The sequence below is a fragment of the Schistocerca nitens genome, chromosome 8, assembly GCF_023898315.1.
Source record: "Schistocerca nitens isolate TAMUIC-IGC-003100 chromosome 8, iqSchNite1.1, whole genome shotgun sequence".
NCBI lineage: Eukaryota > Metazoa > Arthropoda > Insecta > Orthoptera > Acrididae > Schistocerca > Schistocerca nitens.
Genome location: NC_064621.1, coordinates 101,933,458 through 101,945,695, shown reverse-complemented (window position 1 = coordinate 101,945,695; position 12,238 = coordinate 101,933,458). Strand labels below are relative to the sequence as shown.

General features: G+C 47.8%; 1 protein-coding gene and 1 pseudogene across 1 annotated transcript in view; one reads left to right on the top strand and one right to left on the bottom strand.

The window, feature by feature from the left end:
• Positions 1-12,238, bottom strand: part of LOC126199424 (uncharacterized) — a gene marked incomplete at its 5' end in the record, with an annotated part of 737,054 nt that overhangs the window by 509,475 nt on the left and 215,341 nt on the right. The window lies entirely within an intron of this gene.
• Positions 2,023-2,139, top strand: LOC126199836 (5S ribosomal RNA; annotated as a pseudogene).

Genomic DNA, 12,238 nt, shown 5'->3' with positions numbered 1-12,238 from the left:
CCGTGAATTCATTGTCCCAGGAAGGGGAAACTTTATTGACACATTCCTGGGGTCAGATACATCACATGATGACACTGACAGAACCACAGGCACATAGACACAGGCAACAGAGCATGCACATTGTCGGCACTAGTACAGTGTATATCCACATTTCGCAGCAATGCAGGCTGCTATTCTCCCATGGAGACGATCGTAGAGATTCTGGATGTAGTCCTGTGGAACGGCTTGCCATGCCATTTCCACCTGGCGCCTCAGTTGGACCAGCGTTCGTGCTGGACGTGCAGACCGCGTGAGACGACGCTTCATCCAGTCCCAAACATGCTCAATGGGGGACAGATCCGGAGATCTTGCTGGCCAGGGTAGTTGACTTACACCTTCTAGAGCACGTTGGGTGCCACGGGATACATGCGGACGTGCATTGTCCTGTTGGAACAGCAAGTTCCCTTGCCGGTCGAGGAATGGTAGAACGATGGGTTCGATGACGGTTTGGATGTACCGTGCACTATTCAGTGTCCCCTCGACGATCACCAGTGGTGTACGGCCAGTGTAGGAGATCGCTCCCCACACCATGATGCCGGGTGTTGGCCCTGTGTGCCTCGGTCGTATGCAGTCCTGATTGTGGCGCTCACCTGCACGGCGCCAAACACGCATACGACCATCATTGGCACCAAGGCAGAAGCGACTCTCATCGCTGAAGACGACACGTCTCCATTCGTCCCTCCATTCACGCCTGTCGCGACACCACTGGAGGCGGGCTGCACGATGTTGGGGCGTGAGCGGAAGCCGGCCTAACGGTGTGCGGGACCGTAGCCCAGCTTCATGGAGACGGTTGCGAATGGTCCTCGCCGATACCCCAGGAGCAACAGTGTCCCTAATTTGCTGGGAAGTGGCGGTGCGGTCCCCTACGGCACTGCGTACGATCCTACGGTCTTGGCGTGCATCCGTGCGTCGCTGCGGTCCGGTCCCAGGTTGACGGGCACGTGCACCTTCCGCCGACCACTGGCGACAACATCGATGTACTGTGGAGACCTCACGCCCCACGTGTTGAGCAATTCGGCGGTACGTCCACCCGGCCTCCCGCATGCCCACTATACGCCCTCGCTCAAAGTCCGTCAACTGCACATACGGTTCACGTCCACGCTGTCGCGGCATGCTACCAGTGTTAAAGACTGCGATGGAGCTCCGTATGCCACGGCAAACTGGCTGACACTGACGGCGGCGGTGCACAAATGCTGCGCAGCTAGCGCCATTCGACGGCCAACACCGCGGTTCCTGGTGTGTCCGCTGTGCCGTGCGTGTGATGATTGCTTGTACAGCCCTCTCGCAGTGTCCGGAGCAAGTATGGTGGGTCTGACACACCGGTGTCAATGTGTTCTTTTTTCCATTTCCAGGAGTGTATATACCGGGTGATCAAAATGTCAGTATAAATTTGAAAACTTAATAAACCACGGAATACTGTTGATAGGGAGGTACAAATTGACACATATGCTTCGAATGACATGGGGTTTTATTAGAACCAAAAAACAAAGTATTGCTAGACGCGTGAAAGATCTCTTGCGCGCGTCGTTTGATGATGATCGTGTGCTCAGCCGCCACTTTTGTCATGCTTGGCCTCGCAGGTCCCCAGACCTCAGTCCGTGCGATCATTGGCTTTGGGGTTACCTGAAGTCGCAAGTGTACCGTGATCGACCGACATCTCTAGGGATGCTGAAAGACAACAACCGACGTCAGTGCCTCTCCATAACTCCGGACATGCTTTACAGTGCTGTTCACAACATTATTCCTAAACTACAGCTATTGTTGAGGAATGATGGTGGACATATTGAGCATTTGCTGTAAAGAACATGCTTTGTCTTACTTTGTTATGCTAATTATTGCTATTCTGATCAGATGAAGCGCCATCTGTCGTACATTTTTTTTTGAACGTTTGTATTTTTTTTTGTTTTTGTTTTTTGGTTCCAATAAAATCCCATGTCATTCCAAGCATGTGTGTCAATTTGTACCTCTCTATCTACATTATTAGGCAACGGCCTTGCCGCAGTGGATACACCGGTTCCCGTGAGATCACCGAAGTTAAGCGCTGTCGGGCGTGGCTGGCACTTGGATGGGTGACCATACAGCCACCATGCGCTGTTGCCATTTTTCGGGGTGTACTCAGCCTCGTGATGGCAATTGAGGAACTACTCGACCGAATAGTAGCGGCTCCGGTCAAAGAAAACCATCATAACGACCGGGAGAGCGGTGTGCTGACCACATGCCCCTCCTATCCACATCCTCAACGGAGCATGACACGGCGATCGGATAGTGCCGATGGGCCACTTGTGGCCGGAAGACGGAGTGCTTTTTTTATCTACATTATTCGGTGATTTATTCAGTTTTCAAATTTACACTGACTTTTTGATCACCCGGTATATATTCAAATGGTTCAAAAATGGCTCTGAGCACTATGGAACTTAACATCTGAGGTCATCAGTCCGCTAGAACTTACAACTACCTAAACCTGACTAAGGACATCACACACACACATCCATGGCCGAGGCAGGATTCGAACCTGCGACCGTAACGTTCGCGCGATTCCAGACTGTGGCGCCTAGAAGCGCTCGGCCACCAACGAGGTATGTTCAAAAAGTAAGATGACTTTATATTTTTATGAAAAAATATTTATTTATTCATCAATGTTCATCTCGTCCCCGTCAAAGTAATCCCCCTCAGATACAATGCACTTAAGCCAACGCTTCTTCCAATCTTCGATGCACTTCTCAGAAGTACTTTTTGCTAGAGCCTTGAGTCATTCCAGCGATGCAGTTATTATTTCCTCAGCCGTTGAAAATCTTCGTCTTTTCATATGTCTTTTCAGTTTTGAGAACAGGAAAAGGTCGCAGGGGGCCAAATCCAGTGAATGTGGTGGCTGAGACATGATGGCGGTGTTGTTTTTGGCCAAAAAATCTTTCACAAGCAACGATGAATGAACAGGTGCACTGTCATGATGCAAAAGCCATGAATTGTTTTTCCACCATTCCGGACGTTTTTTGCGCATTGCTTCTCGCAAACGGCGCATAACGTCGAGGTAATACTCCTAACTGACCGTACGACCTTAAGCCAAACATTCATGATGCAACACGCCACGGTAACTGAAGCGAATAGTGAGCAAAACTTTGACATTTGATCTAACTTGTCCTGCTTTTTTTCGGTCTTGGCTCTCCGGGATGCTTCCATTGGGACGACTGGGCTTTCGTTTCGACGTCATAACCGTAAACCCATGTTTCGTCGCCACTTATGACCCTTTCAAGCAAATCAGGATCGTCTTTGACGTCATTCAAGAGCTCATGCAACGGTTCTTCTGATCAAAGTTGGGAAGTTCTGGAACAAACTTCGCTGACAGACGCCTCATGCTCAAAACAGCCGAAAAAATTACATGACACGAGCCGACCGATATGCCAACATGGTAAGCAACTACTCTTACGGTAATTCGACGAGTTTTCAAAGCAATTTTCTTCACAGCTTCGAAATTGATGTGCTGGGGCGTCCAGAGCGAGGTTCGTCATTTGCACCTTCTCGGCCATCTTGGAAGAACATTTTTCGTTTTACTTAGAGCAGACTCACCGTATGCCACTGTCAACATTTCAAGTGGTTTAGAGCACTTGAATCTTTTTTTTTTTTTTTTTTTGACACAAAATTTGATGCAAATTTCTCGAATGAAATTCACTCTACAGCGGAGTGTGCGCTTGGGAAGCACAGTTGGTAGAGCACTTGCCCGCGAAAGGCAAAGGTCCCGAGTTCGAGTCTCGGTCCGGCACACAGTTTTAATCTGCCAGGAAGTTTCATATCAGCGCACGCTCCGCTGTAGAGTGGAAATTTCATTCTAGAAACATCCCCCCAGGCTGTGGCTAAGCCATGTCTCCGCAATATCCTTTCTTCCAGAAGTGCTAGTTCTGTAAGGTTCGCAGGAGAGCTTGTGTGAAGTTTGGAAGGTAGGAGATGAGGTACTGGCGGGTTAAAGCTGTGAGGACCGGGCTTGAGTCGTGCTTGGGTAGCACAGTTGGTAGAGCACTTGTTTCACGCACGGCCATCACTGGCACCGAGGCAGAATCATCTTTCATCAGAAAACACAACGGACTTCCACCCTGCCATCCAATGAGTTTTCTGTTGAAACCACTGAAGTCGCAAATGGCGGTGGTTTGTGGTCTGTGAAATGTACGTTACAAAGGATATGGCTCGGAGCCGTCCTTGGTGTAATCGATTTCTAACATTCGTTGTGCTCCTCAGATTGCAGCTGCTGATGCTGTACGATACGGGAGTTCCATATGCCGAACACGATAGTCGTCCATCTCGGTAGAGCCACGTGGCCGTCCGGGGCCCAGTCTTCTTGCGACCATACATTCTCGTGACCACCGCTGCAAGCAGCCATGTACACTGGCTACATTCCTGCCAAGCCCTTGTGCAGTATTGCAGAAGGAGGATCCAGTTTCTCGGAGCCGTGTTACAGGACCTCAGTAGGTGTTGACAATGGCTTCTTTGTCACTCTTATGAGACTGGCGGGCAGTTTGAACAGACATCGTCTTTCAGACGTAGAAACACGCCTACTGGCCACTAAAATTACTACACCAAGAAGAAATGCAGATGATGAACGGGTATTCATTGGACAAACATATTATACCAGAACTGACATGGGATTACATTTTCACGCAATTTGAGTGGACAGATCCTGAGAAATCAGTACCGAGAACCACCACCTCTGGGCGTAATAACGGTCTTGATACGCCTGGGCATTGAGTCAAACAGAGCTTGGATGGCGTGTACAGGTACAGCTGCCCAATGCACCTTCAACACGATACCACGGTTCATCAAGAGTAGTGACTGGCGAATTGTGACGAGCCAGTTGCTCGGCTACCATTGACCAGCTGTTTGCAACTGGTGAGAGATCTGGAGAATGTGCTGGCCAGGGCTGCAGTCGAACATTTTCTGTATACAGAAAGGCCCGTACTGGACCTGCTAGATGCGGTCGTGCATTATCCTGCTGAAGTGTAGGGTTTCGCAGGAATCGAATGAAGGGTAGAGCCACGGGTCGTAACACAACTGAAATGTAACGTCCACTGTTCAAAGTGCCATCAATGCGAACAAGAGGTGACCGAGACGTGTAAGCAATGGCACCCCGTACCATCACGCCGGATGATACGCCAGTATGGGGATGGCGAATACACGCTTCCAACGTGCGTTCACCGCGATGTCGCCAAACACGAATGCGACCATCATGTTGCTGTAAACACAACCTGGATTCATCCGAAAAAATGGCGTTTTGCCATTCGTGCACCCAGGTTCGTCGTTGAGTACACCATCGCAGGCGCTCCTCTCTGTGATACAGCGGTCTCCGAGCTGATAGTCCATGCTGCTGCAAACGTCGTCGAACTGTTCGTGCAGATGGTTGTTGTCTTGCCAACGTCCCCATCTGTTAGGGATCGACTCGTGGCTGCACGATCCGTTACAGCCATCCGGATAAGATGCCTGTCATCTCGACTGCTAGTGATACGAGGCCGTTGGGATCCAGCACGACGTTCCTTATTACCCTCCTGAACCCACCGATTCCATATTCTGTTAACAGTCATTGGATCTCGACCAACGCGAGCAGCAATGTCGCAATACGATAAACCGCAATCGCGATAGGCTACAATGCGACCTTTATCAAAGTCGAAAACATGATGGTACGCATTTATCCTCCTTACACGAGGCATCACAACAACGTTTCACCAGGCAACGCCGGTCAACTGCTGTTTGTGTATGAGTAATCGGTTGAAAACTTTCCTCATTTCAGCACGTTGTAGGTCTCGCCACCGGCGCCAACCTTGTGCGAATGCTCTGAAAAGCTAATCATTTGCATATCACAGCATCATCTTACTGTCGGTTGAATTTCGCGTCTGTAGCACATCATCTTCGTGGTGCAGCAATTTTAATGGCCAGTTGTGTATGTAGCACAACGCCTTTTTGCTGTTGCGATTTTTTTGCCCGTCAGTTTGCATTATTTTATTGTTGCGAAGTAGTTTCGAACGCAGCGCGGCGTACACGGCGCCGGCTGTGGCGTGCACCGAGCGCAGTCCCAGACGAAGAGCCGGGACAGGCTATGCGCCGCCTGCGGGAGCCGCGCACCGCCCAAGGCCGGCCCGCCGCGGCGTGCAGTATGCGGGACGCGCCACGCCGTTACGGCGCCAGTTTTACGAGGAACGCGGGCTGCGGGGGCGGCAGTATCCGGGGCCATTAGGGCCAGGTGGCCGGCGCTGTGTGGCGCTCCGACTCGCCACCACCGCTACTGTCGCCGACGCTCCTGCACCATTTACTCTCTCGTCGAGAAGTAACCTCCTTCTCCTTCTTCTTCTTCTTTTTTTTGTTCGAGGGCTGTTCAAAAAGTAAGATGACTTTTAAAATTGCTCGCGAAACGTACATTCGATTATCGATTTTTTGTTGTGTTGTTACACATCTCCCTAACATATGTTTACAGTTTCAACTGCACAGCATATTTCGTTTGTTTTTGACAGATTATTATAAAAAATGGAGCAAAGAATGTGCATCAAAAACTTCTTGGTAGATTAAAACTGCGTGCCGGACCGAGACTCGAACTCGAAACCTTTGCCTTTCGCGGGCAAGTGCTCTACCAACTGAGCTACCCAAGCACGACTCACGCCCCGTCCTCACAGCTTTACTTCTTCCAGTATCTCGTCTCCTACCTTCCAAACTTTACAGAAGCTCTCCTGCGAAACTTACAGAACTAGCAATACTGAAAGAAAGGATACTGCGGAGACATGGCTTAGCCACAGCCTGGGGGATGTTTCCAGAATGAGATTTTCACTCTGCAGCGGAGTGTGCGCTGATATGATATACTGGCAGAAGTAAAGCTGTGAGGACCGGGCGTGAGTCGTGCTTCGGTAGCTCAGATGGTAGAGCACTTGCCTGCGAAAGGCAAAGGTCCCGAGTTCGAGTCTCGGTCGAGCACACAGTTTTAATCCGTCAGGAAGTTTCATATCAGCGCACACTCCGCTGCAGAGTGGAAATCTGATTCTGGAAACATCCCCCAGGCTGTGGCTAAGCTATGTCTCCGCAATGTCCTTTCTGTCGGGAGTGCTAGTTCTGCAGGTTCGCAGGAGAGCTTCTGTAAAGTTTGGAAAGTAGGAGACGAGGTACTGGCAGAAGTAAACCTGTGAGGACGGGGCGTGAGTCGTGCTTGGGTAGCTCAGATGGTAGAGCACTTGCTCGCGAAAGGCAAAGGTCCCGAGTTCGAGTCTCGGTCCGGTACACAGTTTTAATCTGGCAGGAAGTTTCATATCAGTGCACACTCCGCTGCAGAGTGAAAATCTCATTCTGGGAACCTGTCTGCGTATTTGACACTCTGGATTTACACCTGGGGTGCGATTTGATGTGACAGCAGGAGCACTCTCGTGGTTCTTCCAAGCACCCTGAGTGCAAATTTGTACTTTAATCGGGTGATTCGACCTTTTGTGGAGTCATTCATGAAGAACATTCCTGGGTGCGCTTTCCAACAGTAAAGCTCACCCATATACCGCTGTTGTAACCAAACATGCTCTACAGAGTGTCGACACGTTCCATTTGCCTGCTCGATCACCAGTTCTTTCGCCAACCGAGCAGATACGGGACATCATCGGACGACAAACAGCATTTACCGTCCCTATACTGACCGACGAAGTGCAACAGGCATGGAACTCCATCCCAGAAGCTGGCATCCGGCACCTGTAGAACACAATGCATGTACGTTTTCATGCGTGTGGTAGCATTCTCGTGATTACACCGGTTATTAATCTACCAGAATTTCACAGTTGCAATGGCTTATCTCGCGCTTACATTGACCTTTGGTCCTACAATGTTAACCACTTAAATATATTACTTAGTCAAATGTCTTCCCGCAATTTCATTGTTATACATACATAAAAAAAAAAGTTTTGCGTCACCACGGTTCCTAGAACTTCTGAAATAGACGTTGACTGTGGATATTGTATCACAGACACAGTCTCTTTGACTATTCAGAGATGTCACTAAACCCGCTCAAAGATGTAAACAACCATGCATGGGCAGCGCCTATTAGACAGAGGGGCTTCGACAGCCGATTTGCTCCAGTCATTTCACCAGGAAGGAGGTACACGGCTCGTGTTGTCTATAGTTCAACCATGCCTAGATCGCCAATACCGCGGTTCGATCGCGTCCGCATTGTTACTTTGTGCCAGGAAGGGCTCCACGGAAAGTGTCCAGGTGTTTCGGAGTGAACCAAAGCGATGTTGTTCGGACATGGAGGAAATACAGAGAGACAGTAACTGTTGATGACATGCCTCGCTCAGGCCGCCCAAGGGCTACTACTGCCGTGAATGACCGCTACCTGCGGATTATGGCTCGGTGGAACCCTGACAACAACGCCGCCACCATGTTGAATAATGCTTTCCGTGCAGCCACAGGACGTCGTATTACGACTCAAACTGTGCGCAATAGGCTGCATGATGCGCAACTTCATTCCTGACGTCCATGGCGAGGTCCATCTTCAAGTGCGACACCATGCAGCACGGTACAGATGGGCCCAGCAACATGCCGAATGGGCCACTCTTCTCACATCATTTTTATCCGGATAAGTCGGTAGGAATAAAGTACCGATGGGGGCGTCGGAGATGGCGGCGCTGTGATTAAGACTGAACGTTTTAACCCAAAAGTACACGATTATTGTTTTTTTTCGTGACGATATGTGTTTAGCCTCAAAGAAGTGACAGAGGACATCTTTATCTCGACGTGCTGAAACAGTGGTTAACGCCACAGTTCACTGCGGAGTGTAGAGGACGAGGATTTATTTTTGGAAAAGGCTGTCTTCCACCACAAGGACATGTAACAGTTTTGAAAAGGGAGGAAGTATATAACGCTCCATCGATGGCGTAGTCATTGGAGACGGGGCACAAGCTATGATTGTGGAAGGATCGGAAAGGAAATCGGACGTTTGGCTTTCAAGGGAATCGTCACAATATTTGCTCTAAGTGATTTATGGAAGTCACTAATCTCGATTTCGAATGCTAGACGGACACTGAACAGCTGTCCTCTCAGATATAAGCTGAATCTCTTACTGCGCCAACAACAGTCATGGGACACCCAGTCAGACACCGGATAGGTCGATGAACCCGGTCTCGCACCGGCCGCTTTGGGCACCAAGCTGAGAGTGCGAAATTTGTATACTGGATGCATCATAATTAGTAGCGAAATCAGGCGCGGGTAAAAAAGTACACTATCACAGAGCCAAGTATGTTATGGTAAACATCGACCCGCAAAACAGCCGTCTACGTCATGTATAATAGCTGTGTGATTAGCAGCTGGTACAAATGTGTCTAAAAAGAAAATCTTTCCGATTACGGCCCCTCTGCCTTCGAATTCCATCCAGGGCTTACGTCAACAAGAAACGCGATACCACTCCAGAACGTTACACGTTACAAATTACTCTACATCCGTACCTGTTAAAGGACGTGTTCCACGCTAGGCCTCACATTTGGAGGCAGTACTGCACTCTTTCCTGCAGTCAGTTACGAATTCTTTCAAATAGCCCCTTATCATCTCGTGAATCTCTACAAGACTGTACAATTCGCTGCCCCACTTCTTCAACCGTATCAATGGGAATATTTACGACCTCAGACAGAGGAATCTAGAGGACTGAGGTCTAGAGAGCTTGGAGGTCAATGCGGGGGCTGTGCTCGACTGTCCATTGTGGACCATGTTGGCAGTGAAGAACACATTCTTCAATAAAGAAAATAGTCATACGATTAGTAGATATTGCTGGGATGGCAAATCTAAGACAGTTATATATATATATTAAAGGACAAATTAACTGAAGGAAAAGTAAGGGACACTAAAGTCATACCAAGTGAGCACTTGGATAGCGACCACAGGTTACTAGTAGCTGATCTAAATTTTAAGATGGAAAGTTTGAATGCTGTACAAAGAATGCCAAAAATTAAGGAGTGGAAGTTGAAAGAAGACGAATATAAGAAAAGTTTCCAAAATCTAGTAGCACAAAAATTGCCAAAAACGGAAAGGGGTAGTGTAGGGGAAGTGTGGAACCTATTTAAAACGTCAATAGTTAACAGTGCTGTGTAGATAAGCGGCAAAACAAAGGGTAAAGTGAAAGACAAAGAAACCAGTTAGTGGAACGATAGAGTATAAGGTGCAACTAAATATGGCAAAGAAAGACATGGAGTTTGACAAAAGAAATCAGTAGCAGGGGCTGGTACCAAAAGATGAACACAAGGTGACAACATTGGAGAGGAATACCGACAAAAGCAACTCCAAGCAAAGAGAACTGTGAAAGAAGAAAAGTAGAAGAGTTGGGAAATATTCACCTAGAAACTACAGCAGGATAGCAAAGGAAACCAAAAGCTGCTATATGGGTTAATGAAAAGTAAAAGATCTGATAGACAAGACATAATAGCGATTGAAACAGAGGATGGGGATATTATCAGGGACATGGAAGGTATCAGAGAAGAGATGAAGAATTATTTTGAAATCGTACTGAATGGGGAAGGTGCACAAGAAACTGACTCCGAAGTCATTGAATTAGAGAAAGAGCAGGATCCAATCTCTGGGTTAGAAACTGAGAGTTCCCTGAAACAGATGAAAAGTGGGAAGGCGGCTGGAGTAGATGAGCTGACAGGGGATACAATTAAAACCGCGGGAATCCATGGAATACAGTGGTTACACCGGGTGCTGGGGATGATATGGAAAGAAAAAAAAGTGCCGGATGAATGGAAAGAAGGAATTATAATACCATTGTTCAAGAAAGGTAGTAGAAAGAAATGCACCAACTACCGAGGAATCACACTGCCTTAAGATAATGGAGAAGGTCATAGAAAAAAGACTGCAGAAAATTCTAGAACACCAATTACAGGAACAACAGTATGGGTTCAGAAGTAATAGGGGAACAATAGATCTCATTTTCTCCCTCCGTCAGTTAATGGAGAAATATTGGGAAAAAGGAAAGGACTTGATAGTAGCATTCGTGGATTTGGAAAAAGCATATGACAGTGTACCAAGGGATAAAATATGGGAATGCTTGAGAAAAACATAATGTTCCTGATTCTTTAATTAAAAAAGTCCAGATGCTGTACGATGGTTGTGAGAGCAGTGTACAAGTAGGAGGTGGAAGATCAAAATGGTTTAAGACAAAGAGAGGTGTTCAGCAAGGCAGTTCTCTCTTCCCTTTACTCTTCATTACGCTTATGGACAGAATTACGAAAGAAATCAAGGAAAAAGAAAATGAAGATCTCAACGTTTTTGTTTTTGCTGATGACATCGCCATTTGGAGAGAGACGGAAATGGAGGTTCAGAGGAGACTAGATTATTGGAACACAAAATTATAAAAAATCGAGTTATCTGTGAGTAGGAACAAGACAGTGGCAATGAAGATGAGCAGGACACCCACACCTTGTCACCTCATACTGGAGGGGGAGAAGGCAGAATGTGTGAAAAGCTTCAATTATCTGGGTAGCATCATATCACGCGATGGAAGTTCCAAACTAGAAGTCTTAAACAGAATAACAAAAGGATCTAGCTTCTTCCACCAAGTACGAAATCTAATCTGGGACAAGGAAGTCCCTCAAAGAGATAAACAGACCGTGTACAAAACTTATCTCCTGCCAATCATGATGTATAGTGTAGAGGCCTGTGTCATAAATAAGAGAGTAGAGGTCAAATACAAGCAAGTGAAATGAAGTTCCTTAGGTCAGCTATACAAAAAACTAGGAGAGACAGAGTCAGGAATGATTATGTAAGGAGAGACCCGCAGATGACATTGACTACAGAGGAGAGGATGAGTGCTTTGAAATTGAAGGGGTTAGATGTGAAGCGAATGCTCCCGACTCAAAACTCCACGCCAGTATTTGGAGATGGAGGTACCAGGAAGAAGACCAATTGGGCGACCTAGAAAGAGATGGAAAGATCAGGTTAAGGAAGGTCTCAAGAGGAGAGGAGTAACATGGGATGTAGTGGAGAGCGAAAAGATCACTCCTGGAAATGGAAAAAAGAACACATTGACACCGGTGTGTCAGACCCACCATACTTGCTCCGGACACTGCGAGAGGGCTGTACAAGCAATGATCACACGCACGGCACAGCGGACACACCAGGAACCGCGGTGTTGGCCGTCGAATGGCGCTAGCTGCGCAGCATTTGTGCACCGCCGCCGTCAGTGTCAGCCAGTTTGCCGTGGCATACGGAG